At 33.1% G+C, this 18,641-nt stretch overlaps 1 pseudogene; it reads right to left on the minus strand.

The window, feature by feature from the left end:
• Nucleotides 1–684: 684 nt before the first annotated feature.
• Nucleotides 685–16,866, minus strand: LOC124897685 (annotated as a pseudogene).
• Nucleotides 16,867–18,641: the final 1,775 nt, after the last annotated feature.

Here is an 18,641-nt window from a genome sequence, read left to right on the forward strand (position 1 = left end):
CATGTGTAGAAATTCCACGAGTGGGTTTAAGCCCATTTTTTCGGTTAAGTCATTGGATAAATCAATAAACACCGCTTTCTTCAATCGAAAATTTTCTTAACAACGGGTTTCATTTCCTCGTAATATCTCTTGAATAAATATATGTCCGGAGCGCTTTGATGTACGACAAGGTTCCTTACATAATTACTTTTCGCAATACGTCAAAACATATTTACCTGCTAGTTGACTCAAAGTCATCCATTCCTTGTCTTGCTCTCGGCGAACTTTTTCCAATTCTTCATCTTCTTCATATAATAAGTCACTTAAATCAGGAGATATGCTAATATCCAAAATCTCCATTTAACTGAAAATAAAAAACGCCTCACATACATTAATAGAGTATGGGAATGTAAGAATCTCATAATCCTCATATTAGTAGAGAATGGTACATCAACATATTTTAATTTATAAGATACACTATGAATCTAATGTAATTCATATCTCATTGCATACTCTTCATCTAGTAAGTGAAAATCAACAAAACATACATATGTATAAAATACACACATATACAACAATACATATAAATTCAACTCAATTTTAAGAGGGTTATAACCATACAACCATAGCGTATAAAGTTCACACGTACAACCATAATAACAAACATCAAACAACAAAAATACTAAAATCAAACGAATACATCCTTCACATTTTCTTAAGGAGGTATAACTCATAGTTATATGCCAACCAAGACTTTCGAGCTTCATCAGTAGTCATCTTAAGAAATATTTGACGGACGTCTTTCTTTAGAAATAAGTTCACTGCATATACACTACTAAAAAAAGTAGTTTTTCTGACCACAAAAACCCGATCACAGCTTGTGGTCACAAAAAAACCAACCACATGTTGTCAGTTTTTTTTTTAAATAACTTTTTTTAAAAAAAGCAACAACGTGTGATCGTTTTTATATTTTAAAATTCCAAAATAATCATTTGAATACTTTTCATATTAATTATTACTTATTTTAAAAAAAAATGACCACTTGTTGTCGGTTTTTGAATTAAAAAAATAAAAAGAAAATAATTTAATAAAACTCATCACTTGTGGTCAGTTTTATTTAAAAAATAATTTAAAAGTATTTTAAAAGCGACCACTTGTGGTCGATTTTATTTTAAAAATTAAATTTAAAATATTTTATAAAAGCAACCACAAGTGGTCGATTTTTTAATTAAAAAAATAAATTTAAAAAAACCGAACACTTGTGGTCGGTTTTATTTAAAAAAAAATAATTAAAAGGAATTTTAAAAAGAGACCACTTGTGGTCGGTTTTATTTTAAAAAATAAATTTAAAATAATTTATAAAAGCGGCCACAAGTGGTCGGTTTTGGAACTTAAAAAAATAAAAAAGAAAATAATTTTAAAGAACTGACCACTTGTGGTCGGTTTTATTTAAAAAAATATAATTAATAAGTATTTTTAAAAAAGCAACCACTTGTGGTCAATTTTATTTTAAAAATTAAATTTAAAATACATTATTAAAGTGACCACAAGTGGTCGATTTTGGAATTAAAAAAATAAAAAAGAAAATAATTTTACAAAACCGACCACTTGTGGTCGGTTTTATTTAAAAAATATAATTTAAAAATATTTTAAAAAAACAATCACTTGTGGTCGTTTTTATTTTAAAAATTAAATTTAAAATATTTTATAAAAAAGCAACCTCAAGTGGTCGGTTTTGGAATTAAAAAAAAAATAAAAAAGAAAATAATTTTAAAAAACCGATCACTTGTGGTCGGTTTTATTTTAAAAATTAAAATATTTTTAAAAAGAGACCATCTGTGGTCTTTTTTTATTAAAAAATAATTATATGTAAAATCAAATATATTATTTTTTAAATTTATACTAATCACATATAATTGATAATTAATATAATAATAATAATAATAAAAATCAATCAATCTTTGATTTTGTAAAAATATTATACTAAGAAATATTGCAAATAAAATAAATAAATTACTTTAAACATAATCTTTATCTTTTACTTATGTTTCAATAAATATATATAAAATAAATATTTTCCTTTGTATATACGTTAAATAACGTTAAACATGCATAATCTTTGTATAATGAATATATATCTATATCATACAGTTGTGGTAATTAATGTAACGCACATATATAACTGATAATTTATCAGAATTTAATGAATGTATTCTATTATGAGGTAATATACTCGTGGATGTGATTTATATAGTACGCATTCAAGATTTCATATATGATGTAGTGATCAATCGATGAACGATGTAGTAAAAAACTAGCAGAATCTAACCAAACATATTGAATACCTTGATTTGAAACAATAGAAGTAATAATATATTGTACGTTGAAGTTATAATAATGTAAGCTAATCAAATTAATCGATAACTCATCAAAGTATGTATATAAAATGCGTCGAATTATATTATTGGATAATATACTCGTGTACGTTGTGATGTATATAGTACGTATTTATAACTTGATAGAGTCGATAGTATGTATTGGTGTGTGTATGTATAGGTATATATATAGTATATATACATATTATGTAATGAAGGTATATTAATGACATTAGATAAACTAATCGATTTCATCTAAGTATATGTGAAATACGCTGTATATTCTTATGGAGTAGTAAAATCATGTATGTGATGTATATAGTACGAATTTGAAAGTTGATAGTCAATTGAATATATTTCTATATACGTATATCTCATGTAGTGACATATACAGTAATCGAAAACTAGATAACTGAATCTATATATCAAAATATTTTGAATAATACGTTGATATCATACTATTGAGAAAATAGATATTCTATTTTGTGTTATGCAGACACGCGTATATTGTTGAAGTTGTAATAACGTAAGAAAATTAATCGATAATTTATCTGATTAACACGTTGTATTATGAGGTATATATATAAAATACCATATTTAAAAGCTAATTAACCAAAAAATTATCGTAATTTGCAAAATTTATTGATATTATTATACGATTGAAGAAATATACTACTCGTGTTAATGTGACGATAAAATAACTAATTATCTGATTTATATATATACGCATTGCATTAAATTATTTGGATGTTGTTATAAATATTATACAATTTATTAAAATTTTAATTTTTTAATAAAAACGACCACAAATGTTCATTTTTTGAATGATAAAAAAATAAATGAACCACTTATTTTGGTAATACACGTTAATGACCTGATCCAACTCAATCTTAATTGCCCTTTTCCCTTTGTATAATATATATAATATCGTATTTATTATATTTAAAAGCTAATTAGCAAAAAATTCATCCTAATTTACAAAATTCATTGATATTATTATACGATTGAGGAAATATACTACTCGTGTTAATATGACGATAAATAACTAATTATGTGATTTAACTTTTTAATAAAAATTGACCACAAGTGATCGTTTTTCGATAGTATTTTTTTAAAAAATAAATCGAACACTTATATTTTATTTTGTCAATAATTTTGTTAAAACCGACCACATGTGGTTGGTTTTCAAAAAGATTTCCAGAAAATCGACCACATGTGGTCGATTTTCTGGAAATTAATTAAAACATATTTTATTAAATAAATTAAATCCGACCCGACCTGACCCGACCCAACAAAATAACACAAATCCTAAATTAAATCGCGACCCAACAAAATAACACAACAACATACACACATCGCAACACCCAACAACACATACACACAAACTTCGCGACTATAATCCATCCACCGACCGAGCTTCGACTGTCGCCGCCGACGAGACGGTCGCCGCCGACCAAGCTTCCACCATCGAGCTTCCGCCGCTACCCAGGTACCCACTGATTTCTTTAGCAAGACAAATTATATTGGAGTAAATTTTTGTTATTTGTTAGTATTGACTCCATATGGTTACAAAATTAACAAAACAAGGAACACTTTAATTATAAAGCTTTATTTGCACACTCTCATTAACAATGTATTTTCTTATATTTGTGTGCATTGTTCAATGTGTTGTTCATAGGTACTTATACTAGACCTAATCTTAACCAAATTACTTGTACTAGACCTAATCTTAACCAAATTACTTTCTTGAAAATTTATGGAAACAAGATTGTCAACATTCCATGTCTACTTTCCTTATTCTTACAAGTAAATTAGGGTTTAATTTTATTGATACTCCATTATAGTTTTAGTATTTTGATGGTTTTTTAATGGTGACTTTAAGCTAAGAATATGAGAAAATAAGGATGCTTGATGTAGCTGAAACATATTTGTAAGAACTTGGAATGTGGTTGGGAATGTGGAAATTGACTGTAGCTAATGGTCAAGATTTTTCTTATTTAGCCTAATGTTCAAGATATTTTTCTTCTAGTTGCCTAATGGGTTTCTTGGAATTTGATGTTACTGTTTGACAGAATTCAAATTTGGGAAAAAGATTGCTTTGTTATTTTTCGGTGACCGCTTATCTCTTTCTCTTTAATTTAGGCCAAGCAAATGTAAGTTGATTTCTCTCTATTTTCTTATAATGAAGTCTTTAATTGTAGTGTTAAGGTGGGATTGTTCGCTGTAGGAGGCTTTGAAAGCCATAGAAATTTTATGATGATTATATAGTATGAGAGACATGCGACGTCTCTACTTATTTGCTTTATTACACGTGTTCAATTGTATTGAATGTAGTTTAGTTTGGTTACTTGTGGGGTGACTTAGTGACTTGAAAATGTTGAAAATGTGAACTTTTCATTTTGAATTTTGTTAATCTTGGCAACTTGTGAGGTGACTTAGTGACTTGAAAATATTGAAGTGTAGGTACTTGAAATGTGAATTTTTGTTTTGAATGTAGTTTAGTTCGGTAACTTGGGAGGTGACTTAGTGACTTGAAAGTGATTAAGTGTAGGTACTTGAAAGGTGAATTTTTGTATTGAATGTAGTTTAGTCTGGTAACTTGGAAGGTGACTTAGTGACTTGAAATTGATTAAGTGTAGGTACTTGAAATGTGAATTTTTGTATTGAATGTAGTTTAGTTTGGTAACTTGGGAGGTGACTTAGTGACTTGAAAATTTTGAAGTTTAGGTACTTGAAATATGAATTTTTTGTTTTAAATTTTGTTAAGTTTGATAACTTGGGAGGTGACTGCATGTAACGAAGTTTTATTAAATTTAAATTCGTACAAAATTCGGATTATATTAAATTCAAAATATATTAATCTCAAACAAATCTTGCGGATTAATATAATTGGACTGATTATTTAAGTTCAAACATGTATGGATTTAATTAAAACCCAATTTTTATTGAGCTAGCCCATTGATTTGGGTTACAAATTACTAAGCCCACTTTATCAAGCCCAAGATGTCATCATATTAACTTGGGCTACAAATGACTAAGCCCACTTTATCAAGCCCAAGATGTCATCATGTTCTAAAGTCCCAATTTGGTGTCACACGTCAAATGACGTGGCATGCCATGTCAAGTGAAGGGCCAATGGAATCATGTCATATGTCAAAATGATGCAGTAGATTAAAAGTCAATAAAAGGTGTCATGTCACTTAAATCTGATTGGTCAAAGAAAGCTCATATTTATCAAGACAGTATCACTTAAATCTGATTGGTCAAAGGAAGTTCATATTTATCATAACTCTTTTCTTCTTACAACTATATATAGGGGTCTCATAATTCAGAAAAAGCACCAACAATTCTAACAAGAAGCAAGAGAAAGCTCGTGGATCAAACACAGTAGATTTCTCTACAAATTCATGAATTCAAGATCAGTTTATCAAGCTCCAAGATCAAGACTACAAGATTCAAGAACAAGCTCAAAGTCCATTGAATTCAAGTACACGTCAAGGTCAATACCTGATGACTGGAAACTGAGCGATGAACTTTCTGATAAAGATGCAATAGATATTGAAGTTAGATCCCCATGGAAGATATAATTTGATGGTGCTTCACATCGAGATGGAGTTGGTGCTGACGTAGTGTTTGTCACTCCACAAGAAGAGCTCACCCCTTACTCTTTTACCTTAACAAATCATTGCTCCAATAATGTTGCTGAATATCAAGCACTCATACTCGGACTTGAGATAGTTGTTGACATGAAACAAATAAAATTACAACTCTTTGGTAACTCCCAATTGGTGACCAAGCAACTTTTGGGAAGCTATGAAGTCAGGAAGCCTGAGTTAAGACCATATCATGATTATGCACAAAAGTTGATGGGATGACTTGGAGAAATAACCCTCCAGCAGGTGCCAAGGAAAGAAAATAAGCAAGCTGATGCCCTAGCTACTTTGGCCTCAACTCTAACTCTTCTAAATCAGACATGAGTTACTATCCGCCAAAAATGGGTATACCACCATCGAATGAGGATGAGGACGTAAAAAGTAAGGTTGAATACCTCGTCACCATGTCCGAAGCTGTAAAGAAAGATTGGTGACAACCTATCATTCACTACTTGTGTTATGGGATACTTCCAGAAGATCCAAGGAAAAGGACTGACATTTGTCGTCGTGCACCTCGCATCCTTTACTACAAAGAAACATTGTATAGAAGATCATTTGAAGGAGTACTCTTACGGTGTTTGGCAGAGGAAGAAATAATTCAAGCTTTATAAGAAACGCACTGGGAGTTTGTGGATCACATCAGTCTGGACCAAAGCTCCATTGTCACACTAACAGGATGGGATACTAGTGGCCAACGATGGTGAAAGATTACTTGGACTATGCTTGAAGATGCAAAGCTTGTCAATTCCATGCAAATTTCATACATCAACCTCCAGAGATACTACATCCAACTGTAGCAACTTGGCCGTTAAATGCTTGGGGAATGGATGTTGTTAGTCCACTACCAAAATCTTCTAGTGGACACTTATACATCTTGGCTGCAACAGATTACTTCTCGAAATGGGATGAAACTGTTGCTATCAAGGTAGGGGTGTGCAAAAATTGAATCGACCGATAAACTGAACCGATAAAAATGTTATTGGGTTATTGGTATTGAGTTATTGGGTTAACGATTTGTTATTGGTTTTATAGAAAAATTTATTGGGTAAACGGTTCAGTTTCGGTTTTAGCTTATTGGGTTATCGGTTAAATTGATAACCCAATAAGAATACACTAAGTTTTATCCCTATTTATGTTATATATTTATATAAATCTCTCTCTTTATCTATCTATCTATATATATACATATATATATATATATATATATACATATTATATGCACTACTTAATTCACAATTCAGTGATTCACAAAGTATTAACCTATTCAGGGCAACAAAGGAACGATATAAAGCTCAGCTATTATCGTATTGAAAATCTTAAATCATTTATAGCTTCCAACAATTAGGATTTAGTTTTTTTCTAACTAACATTCAGTTCAAGTTTAAAGATTTTTGTAAACTAAAATGCATTGCGTAGGATTTTGATCGTAACTAAGATTTCATTTTTTTATGTTAGTTGTTACTATTTCTATTTTATAAGTATTTTCTTATTGGTTATACCGAAAACCGAACCGTTAAGGACCAAAAACCGATAAACCGAAATCGATAAGAAAATATCTTATTGGTTGGTTATTGGTTTTACATATTTAATAATCGAAAATTGATAAACTGAACCAATAACACATAAAACCGAACCGAACCAACCGATGCACACCCCTCTCTCAAGGAAGTAAAGAAAGAAAATATTGCAAACTTCATCCGAGTAAATATCATATACCGCTTTGGAAGTCCTTAGTATATAATAACTAACAATGGAAAGCCATCTGATAACAAACTGATAAACAAAATCTGTGATCTCTTTGGTTTCAAGCAGCGCAAGTCTTCTATGTACCATGCTGCCACCAATGGTCTAGCCGAAACATTCAGTAAGACTTTATGCAATCTGTTGAAGAAGGTCGCATCCAAGTCCAAAAGAGACTGGCACGAACGAATGTAAGACGCTTTGTGGGCATATAGAACAACTTATTGTACACCGACGCAAGCAACCCCATACTCACTTGCTTTTGGAGTTTAAGCAGTCCTATTACTTGAATGTAAAATACCTTCTTTGAGACTGGCTATTCAAGAAGAGCTCACCGATGAAGAAATACTAGGTTGCGTCTGGTGAAATTAGAAGCTCTTGATGAGAAGAGGCTGGAGTCTCAACAAAATCTTGAATGTTATTAAGCCGGGCTATCTCGTTCTTTCAACAAAAGGGTTCGCTTGAGGTGCTTCCAAGTTGGAGATCAAGTCCTTACAGTAAGAAGACCCATTATCACTTCTCATAAGTCTGAGGGCAAATTCACCCCAAAGTGGGATGGACCATATGCCATACAAGAAGTATATTCAAATGGTGCTTACAAGCTTGTTGATGCAGATGGCATGAGGATTGGCCCCATTAACGCTAAGTTCTTGAAGAAGTACTATCCTTGAAGGGAGATGACACTCCGTAAGGCACAAGAATAAATTGCATGTCTACTCCTGTCCCACAAGAGTATAAACTGTGTACAACTCTAAAAAAAATATACCCGCTAGGTTGAAAACCTCGAAAGAGGTGGCCTAGGCAAAAGTTAGGACACAAAAAAAAAACACTCACCCAGAACTACATCGTGACTTGATCCTCTTCATTGAGGTACGTAGGCGCTTGGAATTTTATTCTGAATTCAGTTACATGAGTGTCAAAAAAATGCATGTCCCTGCTTGATCTGTCGTATGAAAGTCAAGCCTGAATCATCTTAATTAAGTCTTTGACTTATGACAAATACTTGTGGCTCAATGGGGGAAAACCACCCAGAAGAAAAGAAGTTATTTTAATAGGATTTAGAATACCCAAAACCTACAATTTGGAGCGTAGATCTGCCAACCATACAATTATCAAGTTTGCAAGTCGAAAGCCTTAATCTTTAAGGCTTCCAAACTGAGGTTTCAAGTCTAAACCGATTGTGAGACAAAGACGTGAAGCCAATAGTCAAAAAATTTGAAGAAAATGCTAGTTAGTACTACAACATAGGCACATCAAAAATAAGCAAGCAATTCGTGAAGTTGAAATTCAAAAGGAATATTAAGAGAAATGTGCAATATAAAGAGGAGTTGATATTATAAATAATAGATCCAACTACTCAATAAAAGGCTAAAATAAAGCAACAAGAAAGTTTGAAGAAAAGAAAACATCTCCTAAGTCTAATCTAGACATAACTTGTAATTGATTAAGTCTTGGCGCATAGCTTCCAGACGCTCTTTCTTCTGATCTACACCATTTGATAAGTATGCGTCAAAGCTTACATCGAATTCCTTAGCTGCAACAGAAGCCTCTAGCTTGCTTCATTGGTCTCGTTCTTAGCTTCCACTAAAAGACTTTCCAAAGACTGTGCCTTTCTATACAATTCTTTTATCTTCTTCTTCATATTCTGTAGTGATTGCTGAATGAAGGATGCTGCTCTAACCTTCTCATCCTCTTCAAGCATGGCATTTGAGAGGTGTTCCCCGGCTACAAAGAATAATTCTGCTCTTGCGGCTTTCTCATTCATACATGAAGCATTGATCGTGCTTGGTCATATGAAGTAGCAAGGTCAAAGAAGTCATGCAATAACTTTCTCAATAGAGAAATATCCACGTCCTTACAATCCATCTCCTTGATGATTACTTGGACTTCATATTTAAGGAAAAAAGCGCAATCAATATCACACTTAGAAAGCTTGCCTTGAATTATGATCTAAAGAAAGGAGATATAGGCATCTAGGATAGCCTTCTTTCCACCAAACACCGACATAACAACCAATGAGGGCTTACAGATATCAAAATCCAAGGTTACTTTAACCTTGTTACAAGAAACAGAAGTTGGCCCTTATCCCGTTTTAGCTATGGAAGGTGGTTCCATCAGATCAGGACCAGATACAGACTCATCACTATCATATAACCCTTCACACTACAAGGTTGTAACATTAGTCGGCTGCATAAGAATAAGAAAAAAGGGGGATTAATAAAAATGAGGTCATTAAGATACATTCGGTAAAATAAATGTCTTAACCATACCTCCTCGATAAGAGATGATATAGCCCTCAAAGGATTATCTATGTCATCACGAATTTCAATCACCGGTGGACTAGTACCTCTCGCATCACTGAAATGTACCTTTACTCTTTTCTAGCAATGGTCTCTACTACTTCTCTTACTTTTATCTTGGGGCAACCTTTTAGAGACATGAGTAGTTTGAGTAGGAGTCTTACCCTCGTATACCACCGGAGGTGTATGAGATCTCTCATTTTCATGTGGATTTGGCAGTAAGGCATCCGAAGAAGGAGGATCATCAGTAATAAGGGTCTCATTTATAGGTAATTTATCAGAATTCCCCAAATGTGTGGTGGTAGTCGACCCAACAATGTTCATCAAAGTTTGTAGGCGATGACCAAGGAAATCCCCATGAGTCTTTTCCACCAAGTCTGATAGTCAGTTCCGAAGAACTTGCCTACATTAGGCAAAATTGAAGGAAAAGTTGCTCGTGGGGATGATCGGCTCAATATGCAAATCCTCTAAAATGTTAGTCCTTTTTCTAAAGAGGCAGTGCAAATGTCATTCTTCATGATGCCCAAAATATTTTGATAAAATCCAAACTATCGACAAAAGCGGTGTGGACTATATGGCTCAATGATAAATGAGTTTCTACATCTAAGTGTGAGAAAGTTGAAACGAATACTAATAAAGTAGCTCATCTCCAATACTGGAAAATTCTCAGTATCCACATAAAAGTAAGAGTGTGTTTTGTCCTGCATGGTAGAAGTCTAAACTGCACTCTCCCTACTATGGATACACTTTCTTGCATTATTTTTGTCAAAATACTTTGCACCGCCCTCTTCGGAGTATACAATCATAGTAGAAATGGATGACCCACTGGAAAATGGATAATGGGTCCTAAAATAATAAGCAATCCAACCATACACATAGTGAATAGGAAAACAAACCTTGATTTGATCGAGTTGCGCTGAAGAAGATATCTTATTTAGTCTACTATAAATGCTAGCAAGTACCGCTATTGCAGGGCCGACTATCCACCCACTCGCCATCATACATGCCATCTTAAAAGTCCCAGGGCGAATGAAGTCACCTTTCGTGCTTGGAAAAACAAAAGCGCACAACCAACAAGACAAGAAAGCTGCCAAATATGTATTATTTTTTTTGTCGCAGTTCACCCCAAGCTCAAAAAATACCTTCTCTTCAGCATGTGACCATTTTAGTGTATCAAGCAAACCCCCGCTAGGGTTGTGTGACAATTCAAGGCGAGCAGATTTCTTTTCCTGCCTTGGCAGAGCCGGGCCATACTTTGAAGGTTTTTTGCACCAGAATGTTATGCAATCGCTGAATGATACTTCTTGGCTAGCATCTCGCAGATTATGAAAGGCCACAAATAAGTACTCACAAGTTCGGGAAACATACCTTACCTTCTTTGCATCTAATGTTGTAAGTTCTTTGGCCCCAGGCACTACTTCTTCATAAAGAATACCCTAAATTGGCAAGCCTCCAAGAACATGCAAATCCCATAAAGAAATAGATAATTCTTCGACATACGTGAGAAGTATATTCGTCTTGGGGCACCAAGCTTCACAAAATGGGTGGAATATGTCTGAGTTATGATCATAAGTAAAAAATGATGCATAAACGATATCATAATTATGTACCTTGCTCAGATTTTCTTGGCTCTTACCAAGTATATCTTCTGTCCATCCCCAATACCCAGGAATATGATGATACTCTCCTTTAAGTTTTATCGTGGCTCCCTAATGGATCTCTCCTAAAGTTATACGATAACCCATGCTTGGGAGTGAAGTTGTGATATTTGCATGATGATGAATCAATGCTTGAAGAAAGAACAACTTGAATGACTGATTGGAATTAGGGGTTTGTACTGAAGTCCAATTTTTCATGGAAAATGGGTTCTTAAAAGAAGGTCACGAACTTGCATACTGACCAGTCAATGAAGTGTGAGTCAAAAGTCGAGTCTACTGGGCCCCATCTTCAATTTCGACTACAAAATACTTGGATCTGGTGGAAAGGAAGATGTAGTATCTGAAAATCACCATCTCTTCAAACTACAAAGAAAAGAAGAAGGGTTAAATCTATGGCTTACAATAATAGGTACAAAAGAATCTTGACTAAGTCAACCCTATGCGCCGTAAAATTACCATAGGGTTACCTTTTCTTATGGCGGGGACGAGTAGTCATCCCTATGCGCCGTAAGATTATCATAAAGTTACCTTTTCTTATGGCGGGGATGAGTAGTCATCCCTATGCGCCGTAAGATTACCATAAAGTTACCTTTCTTATGGCGGGGACGAGTAGTCATCCCTATGCACCGTAAGATTACCATAAAGTTACCTTTTCTTATGACGGAGACAAGGAGTCATCCCTATGCGCCGTAAGATTACCATAAAGTTATCTTTCTTATGGCGGGGATGAGTAGTCATCCCTATACGTCGTAAGATTACCATAAAGTTATCTTTTCTTATGGCGGGGATGAGTAGTCATACCAATGCGCCGTAAGATTACCATAAAGTTATCTTTCTTATGGCGGGGACGAGTAGTCATCCCTATGCACAGTAAGATTACCATAAAGTTATCTTTTCTTATGGCAAAAACGAGTAGTCATCCTTATGTGCTGTAAAATTACCATAAAATTACCTTATTTATGGTAGAGAGCGAGTGATTATCCCTTTGCACCATATGATTATCGTCTTTGCATGAAAGTCATTATCTTGAGCAAGAAGTTTAATCGTGCATGAGCTATTATTAAAAAAAAGAGGGATGATATAAAAAGGGAGAGAGAGAAAATACCTCAATATTAATTCTCGAAGTTCGAACCAGAGGTTTCTCCAATTGACCTTGCAAATCGATGCTTTTCATGGTACAAAAAAATATACATGGGGTATTTATAGGGTTGAAGTGGTGGTGGATGAATAGCCATGAACAACTAATACTAGTAAATTTGATTCCTAGTAAAAGTTCAAGAGTTGCATGCAGTCCACAAAACAAAGGGAAGCACAGGTGCCTGGAACGGATAAAGAAAATCCCTATAATGAGCAATAAATAGGAAAAGGATTCATGTCTAAGAAGGAAACTTAGGTGGTTGGGCCCCACACCATATGCTATTTATATCCATTAGGATTTGGGTTATAAAAAAAAGGGGAAAAGAAAAGATGAGTCCTTATTCTATTAAAAAAAAGAGCTACAACAATTTTGAGGAAATTATGTGTTCAACTTTATTTGAAGAGATTAAATAGCAGCAGGGCCCACGCAAAGGACAAGAGTATCCACATGTGCTACATTAAAAAAAAGGAATAATAGTAGTAGTAAATGCTACAAAAAAATGGGATAGGTCCATAATAGTAGCATTAAATGTCATCACAAGTGAGCCCATTATTTTTTTTGGACTTATACGTGATTGACCATGGACAATATACTTCAACTCTAGTCTCAAACAAATTAAATATCTCGACCAGACTTGAAGCAGGGGCAATTTGTATGTAACGAAATTTTATTAAATTTAAATTCGTACAAAATTCAAATTATATTAAATTCAAAATATATTAATCTCAAACAAATATTGCGGATTAATATAAATGGACTAATCATTTAAGTCCAAACATGTATGGATTTAATTAAAGACCAATTTTTATTGGGCTAGCACATTGATTTGGGCTACAAATGACTAAGCCTCTTTATCAAGCCCAAGATGTCATCATATTAATTTGGGTTACAAATGACTAAGCCCACTTTATCAAGTCCAAGATGTTATCATGTTCTATAGGTCCAATTTGGTGCCAGATGTCAAATGACGTGACAGTATTTTTCTTGTCTCAATTATTTATTTTTTCTACTCGAAATTTTATTGTCTAACAGTGACATAGTGACTTTAAAATGTTGAAGTGTGGGTACTTGAAATGTGAATTTTTGTTTTGATTGTAGTTTAGTTTGGTAACTTGGGAGGTGACTTAGTGACTTCAAAATGTTGAAGTGTAGGTACTTGAAATATGAACTTTTCATTTTGAATTTTGTTAAGCTTAGTCACTTGGGAGGTGACTTCGTGACTTGAAAATGTTGAAGTGTAGGTACTTGAAATGTGAACTTTTCATTTTGAATTTTGTTAAGTTTGGTAACTTGGAAGGTGACATAATGACTTGAAATGTTGAAGTGTAGGTACTTGAAATGTGAACTTTTCATTTTGAATTTTGTTAAGCTTGGTATCTTGGGAGGTGGCATAGTGACTTGAAAATATTAAAGTGTGGTATGAAACAAATGACGATGCTATACGGAAGAATTTTTATAGAAGAGCAAGACTCAGAATGAACGGTCTGTTGGATTATGCCAGAACAAAGAGGGTACGACCGGAGTTTACACCCGAACCCATGTAGCAAGGTTATCTTCGTTATTGGAACAACGAGCAATACCAAGTGTTCAGTGACAAAGGAAATCAAGGCATCATCCAAGGGTGGCTCTCTACATACTACGGGAGCAGTTAGTCAGATTACTGTGGAGCAAAAAATGGTATGTAACTTTTACAGGTTTAATTGTTTGTTTCTATTTAAAATTTTAATTATCTGATGATTAATAATTTTATCATATGCAGAAACAAAAATTGGGTAGGAAGATACAACAACATGAGGTATTCGAGGCGACTCATATAAGTAAGAAAAGAACCCAATTGATGAAGATGTCTGGGTTGAGCCTCATGCAAAAGCTTCCCATGTAAGAATTAAATTTTGTATTTATGACTCTTTTTCTCAAACTTGATATTATTCAAGTACGAGTAGTTTAATAGTTTTTTACTATTAATTTTAACTTTCCTTTGAATATAGGACAAATATATGCAGTTCATTAATGAGTATCGTAGTACTCAGCCACCTGAAAGTCAGGGTGAAACAATATCTGAAGATGCAGATGAGGAGTTCTGGAAACAAACTGTGGGTTCTCCAGTTAGAGGCCAATACTATGGGTACCACAGAAAATGCTTTAGCCAGAATATTTGATCTTCGTTCGGTGATACATCCTATACCTTATCAGCTGATAGAGAAATTGTTGATTTACTAAAAATACGATTTCTGAACTCACTAAAGAGCTTGCTGCGCAGACTGAAAGGGAGAAAGAGAAGGAGGAGGAAACATCATCATAAATCAAAATGATGCAGGAGCAGATCAACTCTTTAATTCGATCTGCAGAGATTCTTCCTCCTTGTCCTGGTGATGCAGTTCGTGCCGCAAAAGGTTTAGGCCTACTGGATGATTATTACACTACAGAGGAGGAATAAGATCCTATTTGTGAGGCTGAGGATACGGATGACGAAGAGGATGATGAGTTGTAGTTTTTAGACTTTTGTATGTTTTGTAGTTTGGATTTAAACCTTGATAAATTTTGTAAATAGCTTAATTTTAAATGTTTGTATTGTTATGCTGTTATTTTAAAAAAAAAAAATTACCAGAAAAACCGACCGCATGTGGTCGATTTTTCGGAATTTTTTTACAAAAATCGACACATGTGGTCGGTTTACTATAATTAATTAAAAAATATTTTATTAAATAAAAATCGACCACAAGTGGTCAGTTTTGTATTTAAATTAATTATTTAATTTTAATAAAACCGACCACATGTGGTCGTTTTTGAATTTAAATTAATTAATTAATTTTAATAAAATCGACCACATGTGGTCGATTTTATATTTAAATTAATTAATTTCAATAAAACCGACCACTTGTGGTCGGTTTCTTTTGAAAAATTATTTTTATTTAAAAGATCTTTTTTTTTAAAATATAATATTGAATTTTAAATATATATATATATATATATATAAGACCACACGTGGTCGGTTTTAGAAAAGCTACCACGCTTTTTTCGACTATGCCTTTTGGTCTTTTTTTTGGTCGCAAATGCAGGAAAATCGACCACATGTGGTCGATTTTTGTGATCGATTTTTTTGTTTTTTTTAGTAGTGATAGTTGTAGATTTCAGATGGGATAATAATTTCGGGAATACTTGTCAAAAAGTCCATACACTTATCATTGATGGGATCCTCTACTACATGAGATATAGCAGTACTTTTGCTTGACATTAACTCAACTATAGAGTGTAGTTTCTCTCTAGCAGATTTTGTCTTATTCTTTTTTACTCGATTGCTAGTTCCTATATCATTAGTTGAAAGTCGTATTTTTAATGATGGTTTGGGAAACATAAGAGAATCCATATCATGTGGGTCATCACTTTCATCACTTCCTTCATCATTGAGATTAATGAAGTGTTCTTTGTCAAAATCATCAACATCATCTGTTTTTCCTTTGACCAAATCTACTTTAATTTCAGAAATTTGTTCTTCATTGGCGGCGTGTGCTCTTCCCCCGTAGCAACAATATTCGAAAATAATGCATCATAGCGATAACGTATCAGAGGAATATTTCTATTCCTAAACCTCCTATATCGATGATCCATTTGAAACAAAAAAAAAAAAAAACTACTTAAGTAAATGAAATAATGAGAGAAATAACAAAGAAATATAGAATAATGCGAGAGACGTACCTTAATTTTTTGCTCCCACCAATCGTTATCTGCAATAATTGTATTTTTTGTAGAATCCCAACCTAAACCTGTATTCTCTCTTATCAACTGCTTAAAAATAGCCCAGTCCTGTTTCATGTTATCCTATTTATTTTTCAATTGTATTCTAGTATAGTTTCTTCCCGTCTTACTATTGGACTCATCAACAATATTTTTCCATCCGTCTTTATTCAAATGAGAGTTCAGTCTATTTCCTTTTCTAATTTCTCTTTCACACACCTCTATAAAATAATTATGAGCATTAAAGTCCCACTTAGTGTTACTTCGTACCAAACTAGTTTTTGACATGATGGAATATAAATGATCTAAAGATATGAGTGAATAAGATGAGTAGTAAGAACAAACATATAATAAAGACGTAGAAAAATAAATATTATAAGAATAAGAAACAAATTAGCATGGAACAAATTCATGACCCTCTTCTGTTCAATATTATACAGTACATGAGAACAAAGAAGGGTGTAAGATTAGTTATTCCTGTAAGGGACTTAAAGAAAGCAATCAGATTATCTTACCTACGGTGGAATTTTTTTTTGCTTACACGATAAGGGGATTCGTTTGGGGGAATATGCATATGTATAGTAAATGTTGAACCTCTTGAGCTTGGTGCCCACATTGATATAGAAAAGTAGATCTAGTCATGATATACTACTGTAACAAAATGATTAGTGTGTATTCCATCTAGTTGCAAGTTTTCAGTTCTTTTAGGATCTAAGAACATGATTCCAGCAAACTAATTCTCTTGAATGTAAATTATATGTGCATAACAACACGAGAATGGCCAGTAGAACAAAATATTGCACCTCAAGAATAAAGTCTTTCATTATCCCACTAGAAAACTACTCAATTGACACTGACTACTTCTTTCCAGGTACACGAACTTAACCATCCTCGTTGTTTTTCCTCTTTATAATATCATATTATAAGTTTTACTTGTCTTTTTGGTATTTTGATAACTCGTGTACTCATGATTGTTTTAGTTTTTTCTTTTTTTTTTCCTTCAATCGACAGTTTTCTTTTCAAGGTAAGACGACCTAAACCTACCTCAGTACTAATCGGTTTAAGGAACCAGATCCACCTCAGTACTATCCAGTTTAAGGACAAATCAAACTTTTTTAGACCAAAAATAAAGATCTTTTCATCATAAATTGGAGCAACATAATAAAACCCTAGAAATGCTAGTAAAATGACCAAGTAATTTCACCAAAAAGTATACAATAAACAAGAAAAAGGGGAAGGAACTTTTAAGTAGCTGGTGCTTTTACGATCTAGATCCCACCTCAAAAATCAAGCTTCCTAGATTAAATTAGCAATCTTAACAATGTAAATCGAAGCAACAGAACAAAAACCAACTCAGTAATATTCAATACAGGATTAATCAAGCTTCTTATACTATAATTAACGAGATTTTTAATATAAATTAAAGCAACAGAACAAAACCCAACCCAAAATTCTTCAATTTGAGGACAAACCAAGCTTATTAGACAAAAACTAACTGCTTTTTCATTGTAAATCGAAGCAACAGATCAAAATCATTGAATGCTAGTAACATCACCAAAAAAAGTATACAACAAACAAGAAAAAGAGCAAGGAATTTTGAAGTAGCTGCTTTTACGATCCAAACCCACATCATAATCAAGCTTCTTAGACTAAAATTCATGATATTTTCAACCAAAATTGAGGCAACAAAACAAAACCTACCTCAGTACTATCCAATTTGAGGACATATCAATCTTCTTTCGACTAAAATTAACAATCACAGGTTTGCCTATGAAAAAAAGAGATAAAAAATCAAAAATAAAGAAAAAGACGCAAAGATTGAGAGAACTTACCACATAATCTTGAAGGAAATGCAGCAATTTGAGAGAGAATCTTGAAGAAAATGTATTGTGTTGAAGTAATTTGAGAGCCAATGGCGTGCGTTATTTTTTAGAGCAAAAAAAAGTGTGCTATGTAGTGAAGGGGAATTAGGGCTACAAGAGGGTAACTAGGAATAAGGGACAAATATAAGGGAGACAATGTCATTTGATTGGCCAACTTTAATGGCTTATAAGTCCCTCCCC

This window comes from Capsicum annuum, chromosome 1, assembly GCF_002878395.1.
Source record: "Capsicum annuum cultivar UCD-10X-F1 chromosome 1, UCD10Xv1.1, whole genome shotgun sequence".
NCBI lineage: Eukaryota > Viridiplantae > Streptophyta > Magnoliopsida > Solanales > Solanaceae > Capsicum > Capsicum annuum.